The sequence below is a fragment of the Aplysia californica genome, unplaced genomic scaffold (assembly GCF_000002075.1).
Source record: "Aplysia californica isolate F4 #8 unplaced genomic scaffold, AplCal3.0 scaffold00910, whole genome shotgun sequence".
In the NCBI taxonomy this organism is placed as follows: Eukaryota; Metazoa; Mollusca; class Gastropoda; order Aplysiida; family Aplysiidae; genus Aplysia; species Aplysia californica.
The window spans coordinates 239780-247903 of record NW_004798180.1 but is presented as its reverse complement, the minus strand read 5'-3'; positions in this window follow the sequence as shown (position 1 = coordinate 247903).

Sequence of the window (8124 nt, the reverse complement as noted above, 5' to 3'; positions counted from 1 at the left end):
GAGGGGGGGGTGTGAGAGAGAGGGAGATTGAGAGAATGAGAAAGAGAGAAAGGGAGGGGGAGAGATTAATTGTGTGTGTGTGTGTGTGTGTGAGAAAGAGAGAGGGAGAGTGAGAGAGGGGGGCGGAGAGATGAAGTGTGAGGGTGAGGGAGATTGAGAGAATGAGAAAGAGAGAGAGAGAGAGAGAGAAGAAGTGTGAAGGAGAGGGAGATAGAGCGAATGAGAAAGGGAGAGAGAGAGAGAGATGAAGACAATCATAGACAATGGTTACGTGCAGACAGAAAGAGGATGTATGTGTGTGTGTGTGAGAGAGAGATGAGGACAAAGCATGTGTGTGTTTGTGCGTTTGTATGTGCATGTTTGAGATAAAGAGAGAGAGGGGGAGAGAGAGACAGACAGACAGACAGTGTTGACATGTATACTATCTATGTTTATATATATATATATACCATGTTTCAACAAAGTGGTTCATAGCGCAGATTATTACAACATTCTGTTATGTTATTGTATAAACGAAATAAATACTTTTGTACTGATTTATAACACGCTGGACTAGGATTTTTGGGGTTTTGTAAATTTATTTATTTATCTTTATTTGTTTTGTTTGTTTGTTTGCTTTTTTTTGGTTTGGATTAGGATTTTTGGGTTTGAAAAAAAATTGTTTATTTATTTATTTTTTGTTTGTTTGTTTGTTTGCTTTTTTTGTAGTTTTGACTTAGATTGTTTTTATTTTAAATGTATTTATTTATTATTTTTGTTGTTGTTTGTTCATTTGCTTTTTTTAGTTTGGACTAGGGTTGGTTTTTTTGTTTTTGTTTTTGTTTATTTATTTTGTATTTATTTTGTATTTATTTTGTATTTATTTTGTATTTATTTTGTATTTATTTTGTATTTATTTTTAATTCTTTGTTCGTTTACTTTTTGTTCAGTTTGGACCAGGTCTATGGGTTCTTTTCTATTTTAAATGTTTCTATTGTTTGTTCGTTATCTTTGTGTTACTTTGGACTAGGGTTTTTGGGGGGGATTTAAAAAAATGTATTTCTCTTTGTTTTATTGTTTGTTCATTTGCTTTTTTTTTAGTTTGGAATACATTTGCTTTTTTGTAATGATTTATTTATCTATTTGTTTATTGTTTGTTCGTTTCCTTATTTGAAAGTTTGGACGAGGGTTTTTCCTCGGTTCATTATTTATTGATTTATCTGTTGTTTTACTGTTTGCTTGTTTGCTTTTATTTTAGTTTGGACTACGTTTAAAAAAAAATATTTTAAATGTATTTATTAATTCATTTTGTTCTTGTTTATTCGTTTGCTTTTTGTTTAGTTGGGACTAGAGTTTTGTTTGTTTTTGTTATTTATTGATTTATCTATTTTTGTACAATTGTTTTGTTCGTTTGCTTTTTTTGTAAAGTTTGAACAGGGGTTTTTTGTTCGTTTCCTTTTTTTGAATTTGGACTAGGGTTTTTGTGGTTTTGTAAAAATGTATTTGTTTATCAATTTTTGTACTGTTTGTGGGTTTTTTGTGTTTTTTGTTTTTTTATAATTTAGTTATTTATCTATTTTTTTATTGTTTGCTCGTTTGCCTTTTTTTGTTTGGACTAGGGATTTATTTTGTTTGTTTTTATTATATGTTTAGCTATATTTTTATTGTTTGTTCGTTTGCTTTTTTCTAGTTTGGAATAGAGTGTTTTGAGTTTGTAAGTTTATTTGTATCTTTTTTTGACTGTTTGTTGGTTTGCTTTTTTAAAGTTTTGACTCAGGATTTTTTTGTTTCATTTTATTTATTTGTTTATCTATTTGTTTTATTGTTTGTTTGTTTGTTCGCTATTATTTTTAGTTTTGGACTTGGAGGAGGGGTTGTTTTGGGTTTTTTATTTATCTATTATTTTAGTGTTTGTTTGTTTGCATTTTAAAAAATTTTGACTAGGTTTTGCATTTTGTCTTTGTTTTGTGGGTTTTTTTGTTTGGAATTTGTTTTGTGTGTTCAACACTAACAATGTCACCTTAGCAGAGACTGTGCCCACCATTTTGGAACTTCACGGTCACTTTAAAGATGGTTCCAGTAGGGAATGGGATAGAGGGTGCCCACGTCCCTCGTGACTCATTGGAGCAGAGGAAGATGGAACTAACGCTAACATTACTTAAACGCAATCCCACATCATCACTCATCGCCACTTTTATTTCTACAATCATCATTGCTCTCAGATCAACAAATCTACACCTATAATCCTGGAATCTCTATCTGTAACAGTTACTTGTCATACTAAGTATGCACATAATACACTTTTGGGCACTATCATACACACTTTTTTTTTACTAATCAGATGGCGTCAATCTCATCCCTATTTTCTAGCTCATCTCTAATATTTTCTATCTCATCCCCAGTATTTTGTAGCTCATCAATTATATGTTCTAGCTCATCCCCAGTATTTTGTAGCTCATCAATTATATGTTCTGGCTTATCTCTAATATTTTCTAGCTCATCTCCAATATTTTGTATCACATCCCAAATAGTTTGTAGCTCTTCCCCCATACTTTCTAGATCGTCCCCAATATTCCCCAGACTTTTCTTATCTTATCCCCAATATTTTCTCGCTCATCTCTAATATTCACTAGCTCATCCCAAATATTTTGAAGCTCATCCTTAATAATATTATTATTATTTGGCTCCTCCCCAGTATTTTCTAGCTTATTCATAATTTTTACTAACTAATCCCCGCTATGCTCTAGCTCGTCACCAGTATTTTCTAGCTCATCACCAATATTTCTCTGTATTTTCTAGATCATTTCCAGTATTTTTTAGCTGATCCTCAAAATGTACCCATATTTTCTTGCCCATCCCCAATATTTTCTGGCTTATCCCAAATATTCCCCAGTATTTTCTAGCTCAACCCTAATATTTTCTAGCTCATCCCCATTATATTCTAGCTGAACCCTAATATATTCCTGATCATCCCTACTATTTTTTTGTTCATCCCCTATAATTTCTAGCTCGTCCCAGCATTTTCTAGATCATCCCCACTTTTTTCTAGCTCATCCCAGCATTTTCTAGATCATCCACACTTTTTTCTAGCTCATCCCTAATATTTTCTAGCTCATCCCCACTATTTTTTTAAAATTCCAATGGTCCCCAGACTTTTCCATCTCGTCCCCAACATTTTCTAGCTCATCTCCAGTGTTTCTCTTTACCGTATATATCTCAAATATTTTCTTGCTCGTCCCTAATATTTTTAGTTAATTCTCAACATTTTCTAGCCCTTCCCAGTGTTTTCTAGCTCATCTCTAATATTTTCTTAATCATCTCTATAATATATTTTAGCTCATTCCCGGTATTTTCTATATCATCCCCAATATTATTTATCTCATCCCCAATATTTTCTAGTTCATCCTCAGTATTTCTTAACTCATCTCTAATATTTTCCAGCTCGTCCCTATTATTTTCTTGCTCATCCTTATTATTTATTTAGCTCTTTCCCAGTTTGTTTTAGCTTATCCGTAATATTTTCTACCTCCTCCCCAGTATGCTCTAGCCATCCATATTATTTTCTAACTTATCTGTAATATTTTTTGGCTTATCCCTAATATATTTTAGCTCATCTCTAATATTTTCTAGCTCATCCCAAATATTTTATAGCTCCTCCCTGATAATATTTGGCTCATTCACAATATTTTTTAGCCCATCCCCAGTATTTTTTAGCTCATATTTAATATTTCTTACCTCATCCCTAATATTTTCAAGCTCACCCATAGTTTTTTTTCTAGCTCATTGGAGTATTTTCTGGCAAATCCCTAATATTTTCTAACTCATTCCAAATATTTTCTAACTCACCTCTAATGTTTTATAGCTCATCCCCAGAATGGTTAAACTCATCCCTCGTATTTTCTAGCTCATCCAAATAGTTTCTAGCTCATTCATAATATTATAGCTCATCCCCAAGATTTTCTAACTAATTCCCAGTATTCTTTAACTCATCCCTAATATTTTGTAGCTCATCTCAAATATTTTCTAGCTCATCCATAATATTTTCTAACTCATCCCTAATAATTTTTTGCTAATTCCCAATATTTTCTAGCTTATCCGTAATATTTGTTAGCTTATCCCCAATATTTTCTTGGTCATCCCTAATATTTTGTAGCTTATCTTTAATAATTTCTAGGTCTTCACAATATATTTTTTAACTCGTCCATAATATTTTTAAACTCATTCCTTATAATTTTTAGCTTATCCGTAATATTTTCTAGCTCCTCCCAAGTATGATTTAGTTTATCCATAGTATTTTTTAGCTCATCCTTATTATTTTCTAGCTCATCCGAAAAATTTTCTAGCTCTTCCATAATATTTTCTAGCTCATATCCAATATTTGTAGCTCATCCATAATATTTTCTAGCTGATCCACGGGATTGTCTAACTTATCCCCAGTATTTTCTAGCTCATCCCCAGTATTTTTTAGCTGAAACATAATATTTTTAGCTCTTCCTCAGTATTTTGTAACTCATCCCTTATATTTTTATCTCATCCCCAGTCTTTTCTAGCTCCATCCCCAGTATTTTCTCGGTCAACCCTAATATTTTCTAGCTCATCACCAGTATTTTTGTATCTCATCAGTAATATCTTCTGCCTTATCCCTTATATTTATTAGCTCGTCCCCAGTATTTTTTAGCTCTATCCTCAGTATTTTCACCAATGTTTTTCAGTATTTTCTAGATAATTCCCAGTATTTTTTAATTGATCCTCAAAATTTTCTAGTATTTTCTAATCCATCCCACATTATTTTCTGGGTTATCCCAAATATCCTCCAGCATTTTCTAGATCATCTTTCTAACTCATCCCTACTATTTTCTAGCTCAACATGAGTATTTTCTAGCTGATCCCCACTATTTTTGAAAATTCCAATGGTCCCCAGACTTTTAGGTCTCGTCCCAAACATATTCTAGCGAATCTCCAATGTTTTTCATTTTATTCCAGACTTTTTCTAGCTCTTCCTCAATATTTTCTAGCTCATATTTTATATTTTATAGCTTATCCCTATTATTTTCTAGCTCGTCACTTATATTTTCTAGCTCGTCCCTTATATTTTCTAGCTCGTCCCTATTATTTTCTAGCTCATCCCCAATATTTTCTAGCTCACCTTGAGGAATACTGGGGATGAGGCTAGAAAATAGTGCGGGTGAGCTAAAAATATTGGGGAGGAGCTAGAAAATAGAATTTATCAGCTAGAAAATATTGAGGATGAGCTAAAATTAGTAGGGTGAGCTAGAAAATATTATAGATGAGCTAGAAAATATTTTGGATGAGCTAGAAAATAAATGGGATGAGCTAGAAAATATTATGGATGAGCTGAAAAGTAATTGAGATGAGCTAGAAAATATTTGGGATAATCTAGAAAATATTGGAGTTGAGGTAGAAAATATTTGGGATGAGCTAGAAAATATTGCATATAGGCTAGAAAATAATATGGATTAGCTAAAAAGTATTACATATAATCTAGAAAATACTGGGAATAAGTTTTAAAATTTGGGAATAAGCCAAATATTATTAGGGAGGTGGAAGAGAATATTAAGAACGAGCTAAACAAATATTTGTGATGAGCTAGAAAATATTATGGATGAGCCAGAAATTATTAGATATTGGCTAGAAAATATTGTGGATGAGCTAGAAAATATTTACAATCTGTTAGTTAATAATGTGGATGACTTACAAAATATTTGGGATAACCTAGAAATTATTCCAGATAAGCTAATAAATAATAGGGATGAGCTAGAGTATACTGGGGATGAATTAGAAAATATTACAGATCAGCTGTAAAACATTGGTGATGAGCTAAAAATTAAGAGGGATGAGCTAGAAAATATTATGGATGAGCTAGAAAATATTAGGGTTCACGTAGAAATATTGTGATCAGCTAAAAAATACTCCCATGAGCTAGAAAAAATTATGGAAGAGCTAGAAAATACTCATTAGAGCTAGAAAAAAAATATGGATGAGCTAGAAGATATAAGATATGAGATAGAAAATACTGGGGATGAGTTAAAAAATAGTGGGAATAAGCCAAATATTATTATGGATGTCCTAAAAATATTATAGATGAGCTAAAATATATTTTGAAAGAGCTAGAAAGTATTGGGGATGAGCTAGGAAATAATAGGGATGCGCTAGAAAATATTTGGGATCATCTAGAAAATAATATTGATGAGCTAGAAAATAATTATAAGCTAAAAAATATTGGGGATTAGCTAAAATATAACAGAGATGAGCTAGAAAATATTCGATATTAGCTAGAAAATATAATGGGATGACGTAGAAAATACTGCCATGCGTTAGGAAAAATTAGGGATCAGTTAGAAAAAAATTGGGATCAGTTAGAAAGTATTTAGGATGACCTACAAAATGTTGTGAATGAGCTGCAAAATATTGGGATGAGCTAGAAACCATTGGGGATGAGCTAGAAAATAATAGGGATTAGCTAGAAAATATTTGGGATAAGTTAGAAAGTATTTAGGATGACCTACAAAATGTTGTGAATCAGCTGCAAAATATTGGGGATTACAAATAAAAAATATTTGGGATGAGCTAGAAAATATTTGGGATAAGTTAGAAAATATTGAAGATGAGTGAGAAAATATTTGAGATGAACTAGAAAATATTACAGATAAGCTAGTAAATATTGGGGATGAGGTAGAAAGAAAATTATGGATGAGTTAGAAAATTGTAGATATGAGCCAGAAAATAATGGGGATGAGCTAGAAAGTAGTGGGAATGAGCCAAATATTATTTGAGATTTGCTAAAAATTAAGAGGGACGAGCTAAAAAGTATTTCGGATGAGCTAGAAACTATTGGGGTGAGCAAGAAAATAATAGAGATTAGCTAGAAATATTTTGAAATAACCTGGAAAATAATATGGATGAGCTAGAATATAATAGGGATGAGCTAGAAAATATTTAAGATAAGCTAAAAAATAATATGGATGAGCTAAAAAGTATTATATATAGATTTCTAATCTAGAAAATGCTGGGAATAAGTTTTAAAATTTTGGGAATAAGGCAAAAATTATTAGGGAGGTGGAAGAAAATATTATGGACGAGCTAAAAAAATATTTGTTTTGAGCTGAAAAATATTGGGGATGAGCTAGAAAATATTATGGATGAGCCAGAAATTATTTAATATTTGCTAGAAAATATTGGGGATGAGCTAGAAAATATTTACGATGAGTTAGTTTATAATTTGGATGACTTACAAAATATTGGGGATAACCTAGAAATTATTACGGATAAGCTGAAACATAATAGGGATGGGCTAATGTATACTGGGGATGAATTAGAAAATATTGCAGATCAGCTGTAAAATATTGGTGATGAGCTAAAAATTAAGAGGGATGAGCTAGAAAATATTATGGATGAGCTAGAAAATATTAGGGTTCACCTAAAAAATATTGTGATCAGCTAAAAAATACTCCCATGAGCTAGAAAAAATTATGGATGAGCGAGAAAATACTCATAAGTGCTAGAAAAAATTATGAATGAGCTAGAAGATATTAGATATGAGATAGAAAATTTTGGTTATGAGTTTAAAAATATTGGGAATGAGCTAAAAATTAACAGGGATGAGCTAGAAAATATTAGATATATGAGTTAGAAAATATAATGGGATAACGTAGAAAATACTGCCATGCGTTAGGATGACCTACAAAATGTTGTGAATGAGCTGCAAAATATTGGGGATGACTAAGAAAATATTTGGGATGAGCTAGAAAATATTACAAATAAGCTAGTAAATATTGGGGATGGAGTAGACAATATTTGGGATTAGCTAGAAAATATTAGGGATGAGCTAGAAAATATTGGGAATGAACTAGACAATATTAGGAATGATCCACAACATATTGCACATTAGCTAGAAAATATTGCGGATTAGCTAGAAAATAAAGGGATCAGCTATAAAATATTGGGGTTGAGCTAAAAATTAATTAGGATGAGCTGAGGGTTGACCTAAAAATTATTGGGGATAAGCTAAAAGATGCTCAAATGAGCTAGGAAAAAAATATATTACCTAAACAATACTCCCAAGACCTAGAAAAAAATTATGGAAGAGTTAGAAAATTGTATTTATGAGCTAGAAAATACTGGGGA